Source organism: Octopus sinensis, linkage group LG10, assembly GCF_006345805.1.
Source record: "Octopus sinensis linkage group LG10, ASM634580v1, whole genome shotgun sequence".
In the NCBI taxonomy this organism is placed as follows: Eukaryota; Metazoa; Mollusca; class Cephalopoda; order Octopoda; family Octopodidae; genus Octopus; species Octopus sinensis.
In genome coordinates, this window is record NC_043006.1 from 72,417,326 (window position 1) to 72,438,785 (window position 21,460).

Sequence of the window (21,460 nt, forward strand, 5' to 3'; positions counted from 1 at the left end):
CTAGTTTTTTTTCCCCACTATCTTGTGGAAAAAAAAAAAAAAGAATATGAAATATGAAAACACTGTTTTCATATTTCCATGGATCTGAAATAGCTGTAAGGCAAGATATCATTATAAATACTAACTGACAAACATGAAGAGAGACACTTATTTGTTGTTTAACCTGATTACAGGTTTACCAACGAATCCATAGTGACAGTTCATTAGTAAGGTAGTATTCAAATTATTTAGTAACCACACCTCAGCTCACACAACATGAACACACTGAAGCTCTATTTTCATTTAGGTTATTGATTTCAGTTTTAGAGATCTGATAAAAAGTTTATAACAGAAAAAAAAAAACACTACAAACTCAAATTTCATAAGATAAACAATTTTCATAAAAATTGAAATGAGAAAATGTTAAATTCACATCAAGTAAACCTGTAGTAGTAGTAGTAGTAGTAGTAGTAGTTTATTTATAGCTCTAGAAATTTAACCTAGTAGTGCCTAAATCCTCAATATTACATACAATAATAACTTAAGCTTTTTTTCAACTGTAAACATTTAGATTTTCTCAGATATATATATATATATATATATAAAATCATTTTAACATCCATTTTTCCATGCTTGCACAGGTCATGTATAATTTGTTGAGACAGATGTTATCTCTCTCTCTCTCTCTCTCTCTCTCTCTCATATATATATATATATATAATAAGAGATATATAGGTCACAATCACAAGATTGTGGTTTCAATTTCCAGACTGACAGTGCATTGTGTTCCTGAGCAAAATGCTTCAGTTCATGTTGCACTAATTGGACGCAGCTGTAAATGGGTAACCCTGCAATGGACTGGCATTCTGTTCAGTGGGGATGTTGGACTGGCATTCTGTTCAGTGGAGATGTTGGCCTGTCCAACTAACCAGCAGTGTGGCATCATTTGAAAACAATGACAATGTGAGGAAGCACATCGGGACCTGCAGTATATAAACAACATCCAGTAACCTGGTTGCTGCAGTTACATATATATTATACTGTTGCTATTAGGTTAAACTGTCTTATGTCCAAATTTGCCCAAATGTGTTTTTCTCAATACTTAATTTTTGGTCAAACTATCCTATCTCCAGCTGCTTCAGATGCCAAGATATCAAAAATTGTCAGTGTAGTACAACAGTTTTGCTATGGAATGGTGAAACTATTTTTTTGTTTTCTGAAAAAGCAATATTTTGGACACTTTTGCATAATACCAACGATATATATATATATATCATCATCGTCATTTAACGTCCGCTTTCCATATATATATGTGTGTGTATGTGTATGTGTGGTGCCAAATAAAAACCACCCACTACACACTACACTCTGTAAAATGGTTGGTGTTATGATGGGCATCCAGCTGTAGAAATCAGACTAGGGAACCTGGTGTGGCCCCTGGCCTTACCATAGTTCTTGTCAAGCCATCCAACCCATGCTAGCATGAAAAATTGACATTAAATGTTGATGATGATACATATATCATCATCATCATCGTTTAACATCCACTTTCCATGCTGGCATGGGTTGGACGGTTTGACTAAGGTCTGGAGAGCCAGCGGCTGCACCAGACTCCGATCTGATCTGGCAATGTTACTACAGCTGGATGCCCTTCCTAACGCCAACCTCTCCAAGAGTATAGTGGGTGCTTTTTACATGCCACCGGCACAGGAGTCAGTCAAGAGGGCCTGGCATTGATCACGTTCAGATGCTGCTTTTTACATGTCACCGGCACAAGAGCCAGTCAAGGGGTACTGGCATCGGTCGCATCAGTTGGTGCTTTTTACGTGCCAGCCATCCCAGTTTCTGTGCTAGCATGGTTCAACATGAAATAATTGCTTATATGCACCAAACAAAGAATCTTTAACTTGTCCAAACTCTCAATTTTGTCTTTGTCTTCCTAAAAGAGCATAGAAGTATCCAAAAAAAAATATAATAGTTATGAAGTTAAGCAATTAAAACCTCAATAAAAATATACATTTTTTTTATAAGTCTCTGAATTAAGTAAAAAATATGATTGATTTTCAATATTTTGTCAGGTGAGTTTCAAACAAAATGTCACTTTCCATTTTTCATTGCTTTAACTGCTAAATTTATTATTCTGTGTCCTTGTACAATACTACAGTTTTTGGTCCCATGTTGGATTCATTCATCCTTTTGACAAGTGTTGTGTTTTGTCCTGCTAGATTTCTAACAATCTTACTAAACAAGAAAAATGCCATGAACTGGCAGGAAGTAAGTAATTGTTTTTACATTTAAGAGGTCAACAATACAAATAATTATAAAGTATAAGTATACAGAGGAAACTACATGTGATTGTTATATAGCCAAGTACTGTCTGGATGTAAGTTTTTAAAAAATTCAAAATAGGCGTAGGAGTGGCTGTGTCGTAAGTAGCTTGCTTACGAACCACATGGTTCCAGGTTCAGTCCCACCGTGTGGCACCTTGGGCAAGTGTCTTCTACTATAGCACTATAGCCTCAGGCCAACCAAAGCTTTGTGAGTGGATTTGGTAGACGGTATATATATGTATGTGTGTGTATATGTTTGTGTGCCTGCGTTTGTCCCCCAACATCATTTGACAACCGATGCTGGTGTGTTTATGTCCGTGTAACTTAGCGGTTCGGCAAAAGGGATCGATAAAATAAGTACTAGGCTTACAAAGAATAAGTTCTGGGGTCAATTTGCTCGACTAAAGGCGGTGCTCCAGCATGGCCACAGTCAAATGACTGAAACAAGTAAAAGAGTAAAAAGAGTACTAACATGCATGAAACCAAATGCAAATTCATGCGAGTTGTTCCCTGTAGAACAATGCTTTCTAACCAATTTTTTTTTTAGAGTACACTTTAACCCTTTAGCACTTAAACCAGCCGTATCTGACTAAGTATTTTGTTTTATGTTCAAAGTGGCCAGATCAGGCCTCTCACACCTATCTTGCTATGTCTTTCCAGGATTAAGCAATCACATCATCAAAATTTTGAAGCTATAAAAATTAATTAATTCAAAACAATGTGAATAAATAAGCATTGCATTAGACAGTAACCTGAGTGCTAAAGGGTTAGAATAAATAAGTGTTTAAGCATAAAGTTAAAAAATATATATTAAAAAATGGTATTTGAAGAAATAAATGAAGAAAATGAGTCTCAGGTAGAAAAGAAATAAGTGCTGCTGTTAGAGTTTAAAGTGATTATGTCAAGTACTAATTAAAATACTTTTTTTTCTAGCATACAAAACAATAATGATGAAAATCTTTATGAAAAAATATTTGATTAGAAAAAATTGCGTGATTGAGTATTTATATTTTTATTAGCATTTTCTGTTATTTTTCATGACTGTAAAAGAATTAAGAAAGCAAGAAGCACTTTCTCAACTTTAACTTTTGAATCATTTGATACATTTACAATTAAATTTCATACTAGTATACCTGTGTTGTCAAAAATGCCAATAGTTTCATTAATGATAGAAAATGGCACATCAAAACAATGGGAGGAACTATTGATTAATTTATTATCTAAAGACTTTGTACATACAAATCATAGTTTTGATAATTCTTACATGAGCCAGCATCATCTGACTGCCAAAAATAACCATTCATCATGATACATAAAAGTATATTGTCACTTGTGCTATCAATAGCAACAGCTTTTCTACTGATAACATTTTTTTACTGTTTCATTTAATGGTCTTATGATAATTAAAAAATTTAATTTAAAATGATAATACTGCATTTGCAAAAATCTTACACTTTTATTTTCAAAACATTTGTGATTTCCATAAAGATTTCCCTATTTTCCATCGTTATTTATGAGTAATTAAGATTATTCCAATTTCTTGTGCTGAAAACAACATAAAGCTGCCCATAACTAAATACAGTAAAAAAGACAACTTGATTAAATGACTGGCCTTGTGACTTGGTAGTGGCCATGGCAAATGCAGATATTATAAGAAACTCTTTACTCTTTTACTTATTTCAGTCATTTGACTGTGGCCATGCTGGAGCATCACCTTTAGTCGATCGAGCAAATCGACCCCAGGACTTATTCTTTGTAAGCCTAGTACTTATTTTATCGATCTCTTTTGCTGAACCGCTAAGTTACAGGGACATAAACACACCAGCATCGGTTGTCAAGCGATGTTGGGGGGGGGGCTAAACAGACACACACACACACACATATATATATATATATATATATATACACACATATATACGACGAGCTTCTTTCAGTTTCCGTCTACCAAATCCACTCACAAGCCTTTGGTCGGCCCAAGGATATAGTAGAAGACACTTGCCCATGGTGCCACGCAGTGGGACTGAACCTGGAACAATGTGGTTGGTAAGCAAGCTACTTACCACACAACTACTCCTGCGCCTGTCAACTGTTCAGCACAAAAGGAACATTTGTATCACATAGTGACATACTCCTCTTGGGGACAAACGCCTCCTCTCTTTTCTTACTTCCATTTAATATCTTTCCATGAATGTATAGATCATGCAGGGATATTACCAACAAAGGATGCCAGCTCTTTCCAATGCTTCCTTTTCACTACCTTCTCTGAAAAAGACAGGTCCTTGCTGTTGCAAAAACATGTACAACTTCACTTTTCAAGCATATTTTCACATTTACATGAGTACTGAATTTACAACATCAGTACTTGATACAGTGAACTACATAGCTATTATCAGCTGGTCAATCTCTCATCAACTTTTTCAAGTATCACTTGAAAAGGAAGGTGAGGGTAGAGAGGCAAGTTTTGTCTAGCAAATGTTTCAGAAAAAGATGAATAAATGTAGCAAGGATGGCACGTATGAATGACAAAGCCACCTCGAGCATTTTCCTATAAACCGGAAAATTTTTTTTTTTTAAACGGAGTTACTTATTTGTAAATAAATATGTTCATATGCGACATTATTGCCCGAGGTTACTGTGGTCTTTTTGTAGGTTTTTCTTTCCACAGATAAACCTCCCCATTTCTTGGGAACTTTTTGTATTATTTCAATTTTTTGCAAATACGATTCCGATCCCTTTTGATTGTTGTCCTTATTTTTCTTTTTTTTACTTTGTTTTCGCCCACCTCGAAAAGAAAAACTCTACATTGTAATTGTCCCCATTGTGTCCAGCCCTGTGTGGCCAATAAAAAAAGTTATTATCAGCTGCACCATTACTAACTTGCACTGCTGTACCTTGATGTCAACTGCAACATGGAAAACCATAGTTATTTATCTTTGTTTCATGAAGAACTTCTTTCAGAAACTTCATTCAACAGTGTTCATTTTCCATATAACAAGCTCTCAGGTTTTCTTCACCACATGCATTTTTCTATAACACGAAGTAAAGACTGTTTCTATGTCAGGAATTTTAGCACGAACAACTTCATCTATTTGCAAGAAGTCTTTGAACTTATCATCTCAATGTAATATTATTAAGATACGGGCAGGTGGCAACCCCCTTTTCTGAAACTCAGTGATGTACAAATGAGCTACAAGTCTACTGAAAATGTACCACTTTGTGTCATCATCCAGAAGTTGCTTTAGAATCAACTTGAAACACCTTGCTATTAGATCTGGTCTAGCTGAGGGATTTTGCTTATGAAATAACTTATCCCTAATTTCAGACTAGTTTAGATTACATGTCATTGTAATGAAAATATCAGGTGTTCCATGTTGACATACTATGGCCATTGCATTGTGATAACATTCTTGCATGTTTGTGGAGATTCTTGAAATGAAGATAGAAGAAAAAATGGATGCCCAGCCTAAGCAGCCTCTGGTGCATATTACACAACATTATTTAAATGATCAGCAAAGCTGCTGTAAAGTTCCACCTTCAATGTTTGTTGTTAGTTTCTGATTAAACTCAGGTTGTTTGCTTCCACTTGTAAGTAGGAATCTTCCCCCAATAAAGAATTGGATTATCCTTGACCACTGTCAGTGAAACCTTATGCTATAACATTGATATTTCATGTATCAATATTGGGTCTATTATGAATATTTCCTTCAATTTTTGTGGTTACTATCCTAAAAAAATCACTCAGTACATACATACTATATAGTAATTGGCATTAGGAAGAGCATCCAGTTGTAGAAACAATACCAAAGTAGACATTGGTGCATGATGCAGTCATTGAACATATTGAATACTGTCAAACTGTCCAACCCATGCCAAAACAGAACATGGACATTCATCATCATCATCATCATCATTTAACGTCCACTTTCCATGCAGGCATGGGTTGGATGGTTTGACTGAGGTCTGGAGGGCCAGCAGCTCCAATCTGATCTGGCAATGTTTCTACAGCTGGATGCCCTTCCTAACGCCAACCATTCTAAGAGTATAGTGGGTGCTTCTTACGTGCCACCAGCACAGGAGCGAGTCACGGGGGACTGGCATCGGCCATGTTCGGACATTATATATATATATATATATATATATATATACACACATATATGATGATGATACACACATATGCAGGGGTTGGACAAAATAATGGAAACACCTTAAAATTTCAAACAAATTTATTTTAATATGGGGTAAGACCACCTTTGGCAGTAATTACAGCTTGAATTCTATGAGGTATGGTCTTGTACAAAGTTTGAATTGTTTCCAAAGGTATTTTTGTCCATTCTTCAGCTAAAACAGTCTCTAGTTCTTGTAGTGATGATGGTGGAGGACATTGACTCCTTATTTGTTTTTCTAAAATGCACCATAAATGTTCAATAATATTGAGATCTGGGGACTGTGGTGGCCAGATAAGATGTTCAACTTCACTAGAATGTTCCTCGTGTCATTCAGTAACAACTTTAGCTGTGTGAATTGGTGCATTATCATCCTGAAAGGGTGTGTTTCCCTTCAGAAACAGTTCTGCAACCATAGGATGAATTTGATCAGATAAAATGCTTAAATAGTCTTCACTATTTATTCTGCAATGAATGGAAACTATTGGGCTGGCAGATTTCCAAGATATAGCACACCAGATCATCACAGATCCTCCTACATGTTTAACAGTTGGAAGAAGGTAGTCTGGATCAAATGCTTCTTTTGACTGTCTCCACACATACACTTGGCTGGTGGTCGGAAATAAGGTAAAGGATGACTTGTTCATGTAAATAACATTCTTCCACTGCTCTAGGGACCAATTCTGAAGGTTTTTACTCCACTCTAAATGCTTTGCAATGTTTGTTTTTGTAAGTAATGGTTTTCTGATTGTAGTCCTCCTGTGAAATCCAGCTTGGTGCAGCTCCCAGCAAAGAGTTTTTGTGGAAACTGGGTTCTCAAGGTGGTCATTGAGCTCTGCAGTAATTTTGGTTTTATAGATATTTCAGAATTATGATGCTATGATACTAGGTGATTCCATTATTTTGTCCAACCCCTGTATGTATATATATATATATATATATATATATACACACACACACACAGATATATATATATATATATTATATATATATATATCAGGTTGAGTAAAAAGTAAGCAACATTTTGAACCATGAAGAAAGTACTGGATTTTTGCAGAGTTTTGAATTTTCTTAAACATTTTTTTGCAATTGTCTGATAATAAAGACATAGATTTGCCCAAATGCTTCAATAAATTAACATTGATATTTTTTTCACCTTTGTCACAATCATTTGAAATGGAACTGTCAAGGCGCAATATTCAAGCAAATTTGCTATTTAACTTCAAAAAAGGACGTAAAGCAGCTGAAACTGCTCACAACATCAATGAAATGTTTGGTAAGGAAATGACCAGTGAATGGTCAGCTTGGAAATGGTTTAAATGTTTTGCAGTGGAGACCTGAACCTTGAAGATTGTGAGCATAGTGGACGCCCATCTGTCATCAATGACAGTCAATTAAAGACCATCATTGAAAAAGATCCACATAAAACCATTTGAGAACTGGCAAAAGAACTTAAAGTTGGCTAGAAAACTGCCTGCAACCATTTGCATGTGATCAGAAAATCAAAAAAGCTTCACAAATGGGTATCACACGATTTCAATGAAAATCAAAAAATGTGCAGATGTGAAGTTTGCTTGTCACTACTTCTCCGTAACGAGACCGATCCATTTCTTGACTGTATTGTAACTTGCGATGAAAAGTGGATTATGTACAATAATATAAAATGTTCTTTGCAGTGGTTGGACAAAATGAATCACCGGAAACCTTCCCTAAACCCAAGCTTTCCAAAAAGAAGATTATGGTGACTGTTTGGTGGTATACTGCTGGATTCATCCACTACAACTTCTTAAAACCTGGAAAAACCATTACTGCAGACACATATTGCCATGAAATTGCCAAAATGAATGAAAAACTGTTACTCCTCCAACCCAGAGTGGTCAACAGAAGAGGGCCAATCATTTTTTATGACAATGCTCGACCACATGTTTCTCGAATGATGCTCCAGAAAAGTTGAGGGAACTTGGTTATGAAGTTTTCCCCTACCCAGCTTATTCCCCAAACCTTTCTCCTACCGACTACCACTTTTCCAAGCACCTTGATGGCCTCCTGTGAAAGGAGTTCAAAAATTAAACTGATGCTGAAAGTGTGTTCAAAGAGTTCATCAGCTCTAGAACTCCAGGTTTTTATGTTACCAGAATATACAAACTTGTAACTCGTTGGCAAAATTGTGTTGATTGTAATGGTGCTTACTTTGATGAATAAAACTTCTGCATTGTTGAAATATATTAAGATGAATTTCATGTTTCAAAACATTGCTTACATTTTACTCAGCCTCATACATACACACACACACACACACACACAAATATAGACACACACATACATACATGCATACATATTCATTTCTTTCATTCATTTTATGTGTATATTTCCATTCTTGCATGGGCCGGATGAATATGATATTTGAGGCATTGTCTTATAGCTGGATGCCTTTCCAGACACTAACTCAGTACTATATATGTGTGTGTGTTTGTGTATAAGTATACTTATGGAGTCATTATTAGGTCCTTCAGCAATTTGAAATTACATATTCTTTGGTAAATTCATACCATACATCTAATCTATAAAGAACATTTTGTAAGCTTGATGTAGCTTGTATACAATTAAGATTTTTAATACAATGTATATATACAGACATCCATTTACATTATGGCTACCTCAGGCTAAAGAATTTCACATTGACAGAAACTGTAAAGTATGAGCACTTATTTCAGGTCATGGCCTGTAATTTCATTCTTTAGGGAACTATACTTTCTTCTTGGCCAAAATACATTTTAGCTAAAATCAAAGTATAGCTAACAATTTGAAAACTATCATCATGATACATATATATTATGAATATATACACACACACACATACATAATCATCATCCTTCGATGTTCACTTTCCTGTGCTTGCATGGGTCAGATGGAATTTATTGAGGTAGATATCCTATGGCGAGATGGTCTTCTTGTTACCAACCTTCATCTGTTTCCAAGCAAGGTAATATTTTCTTACAATCACATATATCTTTCATAGATGACTGGAAATGAACAGCATCACTTGTATGGTGATGCTAGTTTACAGCCATCAAATGATGTGAAGACAAGGATACACACAAAAACACATATATTATATATATATATATATATATATATATATATACACACACACAATGGATATCTTTCTGTTTACATCTATCAAATCCACTCACAAGGCTTTGGTTTGTCTGGGGCTAAAGTAGAAGACACTTGCCAAGTGGGACTGAACCTGAGATCACATGGTTGGGAGCAAGCTTCTTAAACATACAGCCATGCCTGCACCTATATATCATCATCATCATTTCACATCCACTTTCCATACTGGCATGAGTTGGATGGTTTGACTGAGAACTGGCAAGCCAGGAGGCTGCACCAGGCTCCAATCTGATTTGGCAAGATTTCTACAGCTGGATGTCGTTTCTAACGCCAACCACTAGAGAGTGCAGTGGGTGCTTTTACCTGCCACCGGCACAGATGCCAGTCAGGCAGCAATGGTATCAGCCATGCTCAAATGGTGCTTTTTACATGCCACCAGCATGGGTGCCAGTCAGGCAGCACAGGCATCAGCCATGACTACAATTTCACTGAGTTCAACAGGTCTTCACAAGCATGGCATATTGCTCAACAATTGAAGGGTGCTTTTAAACGGGCCACTGGCATCCGCCATGACTATCATCTCACTTGGCATATCTCCAAAGGTCTCTGTCACTTGTCATTGCCTCTGTGAGGCCCAACATCTCATCCCATGTCTTCCTGGGTCTACCTTTTCCCCAGGTTCCCGCCACCCAAATGCCACATAAAGGCATGAAATTATGTTTCATTTGTCCATCTATCAATAACAAAGAAATGTGTGTGTGTGTGTGTGTGTGTGTACACATTTTTCCTTTTGTCTTGGTTCTGTCAATTCATGGTTATAGTTAGTCCATTTTTAGCAAAAGTATGAAAAATATTGTTTTCTATATAAAATATGAAAATTTGCAAGCTACATGAAATACATACATGAAATTTAACAACCTATTAATACAGACTCTCCTGGTCAATTATATGTGTGGGTGGTCTAGTCATAGATTGGTGTTCAAATTTCAGCTTGTTGACTGAAAATGATTTTCTTCAGAAAACCTGTTTGCTATACAATTTGTTGATTTAGTATACTGTTTGTATATCATCTCTTAGTATTGATATGCATGCATAATGTACTCCTGAAGTAAATGGACTCCCAGTCACTTATACATGTATATGCTTGTTTGAGGTTTGTTGATCAAATTTCAGTTTGTTTTGTAAGTTTGATGCTCTTCAGAAAAACCTTTCTTTATTCAATTTGTTCTTATAGGGAACTGTTTACATATGAATACCCCATTAAATATATATATCAACCTCCACTTCTGGAAGAAGTTCGGCATAATGGATGCTGAGGATAGCATGGCTGAGTCATAAGATGAAGTGAAACTCTCAACTTTGAATGATATTTGAAAAAATATATGGTCAGATTACACCAGTGGCTTTTACAATTTTTCTACAAACTAAAACTCTACATCAAATTCAGAGAGATATTGTTGACATTTGAGTTTGAAGAAATTAGAGAATGAGGTGTTTGAGTAGCTAGAGTTCCATAGAAAAAGATCACCTAAGAGGAGCTGATACCATCTTCCTTGTACAATAATTGCAAGAGAAGATTTTAGCTAAAATTAAGTCTCTCTACTTAGCAATTGATGATCTGGAGAAGACCTTTGACAGGTAGTTTTGTGGTTTGAAATAAAACTAGTAGATGACTGGCTTGTGAGAGCAGTACAAGCCATGTACAGAGATGCAATCAGTAAATTCAGAGTTGGTAGTAAGTTCCCTGGGGAATTTAGCATGTAGCACATTGGTGTACATCAAGGTTTAATCCTAAGCCCCTCCAATTTATTATAGTTCTCTATAGCTATTACAGAGGAGTTTAAGACTGGCAGTCAGTGGGAACTCTTTATATGTTGATGCCCTAGTACTGGTAGTGGAAACTGGAGGATGTAGAAAAAAATCCCAGTTATGGAAACAAAACAGAGTTGAGAGGATTCAAAGTAAACTTAGCAAAGACTAAAGTTTCAGTCAGTAGAAATGAAGACAAGACTCAGCTGTCATCAGGAAATGGCTGTGTAGAAAAAAAGTATGTAGATATTCCATAATGTGTACTCAAAGCTAGAGATGCCCAAGAAGTTTGACGGAATCAAAGCAGGTTGATAAAGACTTTGTATGTAGCAGTTGCAAGGGAGGAGTTAGCAGTCATCATTATTATTTAATATCTGCTTTCCATGCTAGTATGGGTCGGACAGTTCAATAGGAGCTGGTGAGTTAGAGGATTGTGTTATGCTCTACTGTCTACTTTGGCATGGTTTCTACAGCCAGATGCTTGTTCTAACGCCAGCCACTTTACAGAATGTACCGGGTGCTTTTTACATAGTACCAGCATCAGCAAGATCACCACATACCTTCCAAGACAAAGACTCCTCAACTGAGATGGGGAGTAGTATTGAGGGAGGTGGCTTTGTGTCAAGTGATAAAGTATGACAGAGAGACCGAAACAGGTGTCTTGTTGTAGAGAAGAGACATGGCTATCCCAGTTGGGAAAGAGAGAGAGAGAGAAAAAAGTTGGAGGTGAAAACGTGTCAAGACATATCTTCAACTTTGAGAGGTGAATATAAGTGAAATGGTACAGCAGGTTAGACAGGGTGAGTGGGCAGTGACATAAATTCCTTCTAATGTTTGGAATGCTCTATAGAAGTAGCTGATAGTTGATCAGCAACAAAAGTGGACACTCTAAAAGCATAGGGGTCAGAATACAAATTAGGTGTAAAAAGTTCAGCAAGTTATTACCTCTGCTATCAAGTAAAGAGTAGATTATACAATGCTTATAAACAAGGTGTAGGAGTGGCTGTGTGGTAAGTAGCTTGCTTACGAACCACATAGTTCTGAGTTCAGTCCCACTGCGTGGCACATTGGGCAAGTGTCTTCTACTATAGCTTCAGGCCAACCAAAGCCTTGTGAGTGGATTTGATAGACGGAAACTGAAAGAAGCCCATCGTATATATGTATATATATATATATGTTTGTGTATTTGTTCCCCCAACATCGCTTGACAACCAATGCTGGTGTGTTTACGCCCCCCCTAACTTAGCGGTTCGGTAAAAGAGACCAATAGAATAAGTACTAGGCTTACAAAAAAAATAAGCCCTGTGGTCGATTTGCTCGACTAAAGGCGGTGCTCCAGCATGGCCACAGTCAAATGACTGAAACAAGTAAAAGAGTAAACTGTGATGCTGCACAGCAGTGAGATGTGAGCACAAAGTGCAAAAGGTGTGCGAAGACTGGAAAGAAATAATGCAAGCAAACTCCACCGAATGTGTAATGTTAGTATGCATGAATGATGAAGCACAGATGAGCTGATAGAAAAACTAGTTATACAAAGAATCAAAGGTAATGTACAAAAGAGATAACTGCACTGATATGGACATGTAATGCATATGGATGATAACAGATGGGTGATAAAGTGCTTGAACATCTATGTGAAAGAAAACAAAGGAAAAGAAAGACATGGGTAGAGGTGGTGAAAGCAGATCTCGGTATGCTCCATGTCTCAAAGGAGATGAAAAGGAACACGTGATGTGATGTTATATTGGAGAGGACAAATCCAAACCATGACAATGATCTTGCATGCATGCATACATACATATATCATCACCATAATTTTATCACTCACTTTTCTATGCTTGCATGGATCAGATGGAATTTGTTGAGGCAGATTTTGTACAGCCGGATTTTCATCCTATCATTTACAATCACCATGTAATGTTGGGTCAAGGACACATGCATAATGGGCTTTTTTCAGCTTCCAACCATTCCTACTTAATGACTGTAGGAAGTGATTTGAGGAAAAGTTGGTTTCTACATTTAGTAGGTCATGTACCTGCACAGAAGCCTTCCCATATTGGCTCAAACTAATCTTTAATGTTGTCGTGTAGTCTCAGGTCTGTTGTACTCAATACAATAATAAAAGGTATTCTAAGCATAACAATACCATCATTTATACATCAAAAACTAATCTGTTCACAATTGCCTTTATTTAAGACTATGATTTCTAAGAGTTTTCATTGCAATTTTCAGTAGGCTGAGCAACAACTGAAGTGTTGAACGTGTTTAACAAACCCTGACATGTCTGAAGATAAAAGTACTTGGTATTAAGGAGACATGTAAAAATAATGTGTAAAATTGTATAAAAATATTCTGAGCTACTTTTTAATTTGTGTTGTATTTTTCTCTAATCATTAAATAACATTATTTCTTCAGTACAGTTCAGCCAAATATTCTCATTTTAATGACAGTAAATATATTTCTACAAATAAGGCCATTCAAAGTGAGTTACAATAAGATTGTTAGGGGAACATGAGACTGAAGATTTAAATTGTTCTACTTCAGTTCTGGGTTTTAGAATGTGAATGAGATTCTGCTTTCTTCTTGGAACTATTACTAATCAGTATTACTTACTTAGGGAGGGTGATAGAGGGAAAGGGTTTTTCTTCAGTCAAATTCATATAAACCAACACATAATTAACATTATAAGATGTAAACTAATCCCAAGCCATCGTGGCTTGAGGGTGGTGAGCTGGCAGAAACATTAGCATGCCGGGCGAAATGCTTATCAGTATTTCATCTGCTGTTACATTCTGAGTTCAAATTTCACTGAGGTCAATTTTGCCTTTCATCTTTTTGGGGTCAATTAAATAAGCACCAGGTACGCACTGGGGTTGATGTAATTGACTTAATCCCTTTGTCTATCCTTGTTTGTCCCCCTCTATGTTTAGCCCAAGATAACTGTAAACTAACAAGTTTACTGTGAGGGAATGTGCCCACAAATGTTCAATTATATAAAAAGTGTCATGGACATAGTGGCAGGATGGTGCAAAGCCTCACAAATCCAGGGCTACAGTTCAGTTTCTCCACCAATCTACCCCTGACTTTACTGCACCTGCAGATTGGCCTTCAGAGAGTCCAGACTTAAATGTGATGGATTACTGTGTCTGGAGCTTATTAGCAGAGATACAGAAATATAGATGCCATATAACCATCATTGATGAATTGAAAATGTGCTTGATAATAGCTTGGAATGACATTCCTCAAGTTACACTTCAAAATGCCACACCAGCTTGGATTTCTTGATTAAAACACAGTCAAGAAGTGCACAGAAAACATTTTGAACATTTTTGAGTGTTAGTATATCATGCTTTGTGACTCTTGTTGTTTACCTCAAATAGATCTTGTGAAAATATTGACATTTCACAAATTTTCTGCTTTTCTAGTAACCACCCTATAGAAGTCCATCACTTAGACATTTAAGAAAAACTAGGCACTTAAACTTGTGTGTTACAGACATTTTGAACTCATGGAAAAAGAGTCCAACCAGAATCTGTATGGTAATCTTGCAGTTACTAATGTCATTAAAGTGAAAGAGAGAGAGATATATGTGTTTCATAGGGCATTGCTGGAGATCTAAGCAATAACTCATAAGTGAAACACTCTTACAGACACTTTGACATGGATATATATATATATATATATATATATATATATATATATATATATATGTATATATATATATATATATATATATATAGAGACAGACAGATAGATAGATAGATATATACTGGTTGGTCATCCAGCAAAAATCTTCATTCAACAAGCTTTTTACAGACATGGGACATTGCCCTGCTGATCTCACAAATGCCGTGAGGAAACATGATGGGTGGTGCTGTGAGTGAGACAGGGAAATCCAAGCAAGCTTGACCAGCTTATTCGTGCAGAACACAAGTATTTCTCCTAATTCCTTAATATAAATGCAGTTTACAAATACAAAACAATATATTACCAAGACAGTTTATAGTAGCTGATATTGAGATGAGAATCTCTCTCGGTGATTATGGTGGATCTCCTGAACAGGACCAATAATGAATACATCCTCATGGAATGGATGTATAAGGTCATGTTCATTATCAACCCAGTCTCTTGGCATTATCTGCTTCCAATGATGCTATTCCCCTTATTTTAAAAGCAGAATTCCAAAGTTACTTTGCTGCAGTACACATTCTACCCTTTTATACAGTAAAACAAAAAACAAAGGTGGAACTATATCTTCATTTGCACAATAAAGACAAATGCCTTGCATCAACAGAACTTAAAAGGTTTTCCTCATTTCCAGTAACTTAAGACATTTGAAGAGCAATTTTTCTAAAGTGAAGGTAACAGTTGGGTATTTAGTGACTGCTGTCTATAATAAAACTTTTGATCAGTCTGCTTGTTTCCATGATAGGTTTGTAATTGGATTTTTGTACCAGTACCTACTAACATTTAAAATTTAAGGAGGCTAGGTATAAATAGCAGTGTGGTATCCTCTCTATTAAACAGACAAATCCAAATCTAATCTGGTTGGTTTATAAACCAGTGACAAAGAGAAGGCTAGAATCCAAGTAGTGGTGGTGGTTTGAGCATTTGATATTCAGCAGGTTGCTGTCTTAGCTAAATCAGTCAGTGTGCAGTATCTTCCAATGCTACAAGAATTTGGAAGAAAACATGTATCTCAAGAAAAATGAACAATCTGTAATGATATGATTACAAAGATGCTGTAGGTAACCAGCATGCTAATATAAAACACAGTCCAACATTCAAATCTACCAAAAACCAATGGTGATCATTGACAGGATGCTAACATGTGCACTTTTTTCAAAAATTGAAGGAGACAATTGGGATTGGAACAACTACAGAATCTTACTGAATTTCATGGAGGAAGCATTTGACCAAACACTGCTTCCTATTGTACAATTAACAGAAAGAATCCTGCCTGAAAACCAACATAGATTTTGTTACATTCAATGCTCCACAGACATGGTTTTTTTCAAAAGTGATGATAGGCACAGCAAGACCTCTATTATCCTCATTAGACACTTATCAAATAGTAAATGGTATCTGTTGACTAATTAAGGGGCAAGTATATAATGGTAAAATATTTACCCTTTATAATGATTGTAAGAAATTACTAATCCTAGAAAAAATAGAGGTGACTGGAAAAGACAGGCATAATTGCAACTTCACTAGTCACTATCTTTATAGGTATTACAGCAACAATTGTTCTGATGAGTCACAAGGTAAGAGATGAATCGTTTTACAAAATTTTTAGTTCTACTTTTAACGAAATAAATTAATAGAAAATCAGAGAACTGGTTAAGTATTTGAGGAGCTTACTTTGTCGACTTTGATTGTTATATAGAAAATGAGGACAAGAAATAGTACAGTTTCAAAATATATTTTATTGTTCAGTCTTTCTTTATTGCTTTGTTAATGAGTTAACATTTTTATTGAAAGCATTAACACCTGTCTAAATGGTAAGACTATTCTTTTGGGGCTTAGTCATGTTGAGACAAGTTAAGAAGCTTAATATTCACCTCTTTAACTATTGCAATATTCGCTTTCAGAAAATAATTTGCTTGTTAACATATTCTTAGTAGAGAGCATTTATTAGATATTCTATCTCCTTCATTAACAACAATAAGATTAAATTTGATTTTAACTGTCAGATAAGAATAAATATGCTTTGTGTATAATGAAACATTACACATCACTAAAATAAAAGTGGCCAAAATGTAACATGAAGCAAATACATTTCTAATGAAATTTTAAAGCTAAATGTCTCTGTACTGACTAGAAACCTAATATATCAATAAAATTGGTTATCATTACAAAATTAAATTTTGAATTAATTTTTTCAAGCAGAATAGGTAATTATAGGATGACTACAGCTAGAATACCAACCAAAGAATTTCTGCTGCAATTTGAAATACAAAGAATATATTAAATATTTATATCACCCTTTCATCTACAGATTGAGAATCTATGAAATAAGGATAATGCTATAATTTACATTTTTGCTCAGCTAACAGTGCCTAGCTAAAACATGACTGTTACAATTGCAACATTTCAAAGCAACTATGAACTGCTTTCAATGGCAAAATACAAGATTTGAGAAAACAATCTCTTTCATTTCAGTTTCAACATTGCTGATTTATTTGCTATATAAAGTCTGGAGTTACTGAAGTTAACAGATTATTGCCCTGTGTAATAAAATGCAAGGAATATTTAAAACTTTCGTTACTGTATTTATTTTGAGATGCTCTGTGTTTCTTTCAATTACTTCAAATACAACAAAGAATTTAGTAAAATAATTTAGTTATCATTCAGCTAGTGTTAAGAACAGAAATTGTGGAAGATTTTAATTCAAAATTTATGAAAACAGGACATTTGTACTCAGAGCCAGAGCTGATTTCAGCCAGGTTGGTAACGAAAGGGTTAAGTAAAAAAAGATATCTTAACCCTTTAGCATTCAAATTACTCTGTTAAATGTAATGCCTATTTATTTATATTGCTTGAATCAATCATGTGTTACCTAATAACTTCAAAATTTGGCCAGTTTGAATATAAAACAGGAAGAATGTTTTGGTCAGAAATGCTAAAGAGTTGATTATTTTCAATATGCCAAACTACATCATGCTAAATGCTGGATTACTGGCAATCAGTGTAAGTTCAAATGTAACTGCATTCACTGAGTAGTAAATACATATTTTGGTTGTCTCAGTTGACAACAGATTTTACCCTAGCATTGCAAATGAGATGACAATAACAGAAAGAGCCCCTACAAACAATATCCTTCCTTCCTAAATGCCATGAAAAAGTAGATTTAAATCAGCAAAATCAGTAGATATAAAAATGAAACCTAAATTATTTTACTTAAGTTCTGTTATAATACTATGTTTCATTGATTCCATATCAATAATCAGCCCATACAAACTCTACAATTCAAGCATCATTCATTTGTTGAAAGCAACATATGCTGTTTTGTTGGTAGTCTTTATTTTTTGGTTATCTATCTCACAGCCATAATCTCTCTATATATAAAATCCTTTGTCTTTCTGTCTGTTACCAATACATTCTCAAATGTCTCAACCAAATCAAATCAAATTTTACATAGTCATTCTATCAGACCACATGAGTGTCAATATGTAATTTTTTTGTCATTTGGATTAAAACAATGCAACACTGATACTGGTTCAGTATTACGTGCCAAAAGTCAAAGAATAAAAGTGAAGGAATAGGATCTATATTGTAACGTGATATATTGCTTCACTTTTATACTTTTACTTTTAATTCTAACCACAATCACCACAACGTCACATTTTGTATATGACTGTGTATCTGTCTGTGAATATATGTGTGAGTGTATGAGTATGTATGTCTCATAGTGTGTGTCTTTCCGCATTAGGTACGTTATTAAACATGCACACATCTACATATACATATGTAACAATACATTATTAAACACACACATCTACACATACGTGTTGACTGACATGTGTGAATGTATGTCTGTGTGTGTCTATCTTACTATATGTACGTGAGGACTGGCCAGGGTCAATACAAAATTCTATCTTGCTATATGTGAGGGCTGGCCAGTGTCTGTACAAAATTTTATTTTCATTTCAATTAAAACAATATTTCATAGGGATAATCTTTCTATTGTCAACAGAATATTTTATACTACAACAACATCACATTTTGTATATGACTGTATGTGTATGATTGTGTCTTTCCATGTTAAGTATGTTATTAAACACGCACACACGTCTACACATACATATGTAACAACTGACATGCATGAAAGTATGTCGCTGTGTAGCTATCTTAGTATATGTATGTGAGTGTATGTCAGAAACATTTTATACCACGATGATGATGTCACATTTTGTATATGAGTGTATATCTGTCTGTGAGTGTATGAGTTGCAAGGTATTTACAGTTACATATTTGCCCTTATATTAAGAAACTTATATATATATACTTCTTTGTCACTCTCTAATATTTATTGCGACATTTACTGTTAAATTAGCAGTTCTATACATGTGCTTCTATTTCGTTAATTTACACTCCATACAAAAATAAAGACAAACTATGTACATACCAAGTGATAATCCATTATGCCTTATTTTTTCAAGTAATGCATTACTACATATTCTCTTGTGATTGCATAGGTTCACTTTGTTTCTTATTCTACAGCCACATCAGCAATCCAATGTCAAGCCTTCACCTTCTGCAACATTTCAACAGTTCGCTTTCCCCGTTGCTATCTCCCATTACAGCCCATTTCCGTAATGTACCCATTTAGGTACAATATCACCTATTACACATCCATTCATTTGACTGTCAACCATACGATGGGTTGTGTTAGATGCAGTGCTGACTGCCTCAAAGGTGAGTATATTCACCCACTCCCAATTTTCCATAAGTTAGGGCCTGGAATCCTCCAAATGGACATATTACATGTTGCTTGGTCAAATTAGACCATCATTTACCCCACAAATGTTTTGTCATCAATGCTGCACTTTCCCCTATCACCTGTTTCAATACAATTGTAATTTATATATACGAACTATACCATTTTAATCCCGAGCAGTGCCGGGTATCTCTGCTAGTCAATTATAAAGTTACTGTTCTAATTTTCTAAACTGTTTAATCCCTCATTTGTAATTGTTTAATATTTCAATATTTTACTGCAGCTGTTTTCAGTTATTTTTAACTCAGAATACATAACTGTATTATTCAACAAGACTTAGCATAGAAACCTCCCCTTCTGTCTGAAAAAGACTATCATTAGCAATTACCTCCATGAAAAGAAACAACCAGTACTGTTTCTATAACAGACATTTCGTTTTCATTAAGTTAGTTGATGTTAAGGTATACCAATATACAAAAACAAATGATCAAAGGTAAAAAATGCCATAAATAAAATATGTATGAATGGTTAGGATAAGGTTACTTTTATACTTTTATGTATAAAAGGTAAATGCAAGAACTACTTTTGCATATGATATACCTTGTCCTTAACCCTTTTCATGCCAAGCCACATGGATTCAACCCAGGTTTTATAACACAAACTTCTTGTTTACAGTGATTTAAATTAATACTTTCCATTAATATTTCATGTTAATTTGTTTCTAATCTCATTTTTCTAATGGCAAACATTTCATTAATTCTTCATTAATTTCAAAATTAATTGAAACAAAGGTAACAAAAGGATTAAAGTGTTAAAAGGGTTTATAAAGAATATACTAAGGTGAAGGGTGTATCTAACTCTGAGATCAACATACAGATATGCACACACATGTATGTATGTATGTACTCTCATATATATATATATATATATATATATATATATATATACACAAACATCAAAGAATCCTGATACATTCAAAAATAGAAAGGATATTTTCATCATTCATTATCAAAATATATTTTTTTTAAATTTAAAAAGAAGAAATTAACAGGACCGAATGTGGCGAAGAATTTATCTCCAGTCTCAAATGCAGTACTACATCAGGACAAATATTGGTGCAAGCCTATAGAAATGGGGGTTGAGAGAAGAAACATAATTACAACTCTCAGACATTTACATGTTAAACTGATTTCATTTTCTATGTTGAATTGAATTGGACAAATCTATAGGACAGGTCTTTTATCAGTTCTTTTAGACAATTCCTAAAAATTCTGGCATGTCTAACATGCAGCCTTTTCAAACACAAGTGCTGATATCGAGTGGCATAATTAGTTGTTTAAAAATGAGGAACTCCCAAAATTTTTCATAATAAAAACAATAATAATTTAATTATTATTATACTAAACAGCATCTGCTGTGAAGCTGATATGATTTCTACTGGTGAACAAGTGGAAGTATAGTAACTAATCTAAACTTCAAAACTTAATTAAAATTAAATTTGTCTTTCTTACTATAACAATCATTCATGCATTGTTAGTCAAACTTAGAAATATTATATATGAGAACAATGTTGTATGATTATGTTACATATTGTTCTGAGTTCAAATTCCACTGAGAATGAC

General features: G+C 34.8%; 1 protein-coding gene across 6 annotated transcripts in view; it reads right to left on the bottom strand.

The window, feature by feature from the left end:
• The window catches only part of LOC115216413 (bcl-2-like protein 1), an 82,753-nt gene that overhangs the window by 34,626 nt on the left and 26,667 nt on the right, over window positions 1-21,460 (bottom strand). The gene's annotated exons all lie outside the window — the stretch shown is intronic.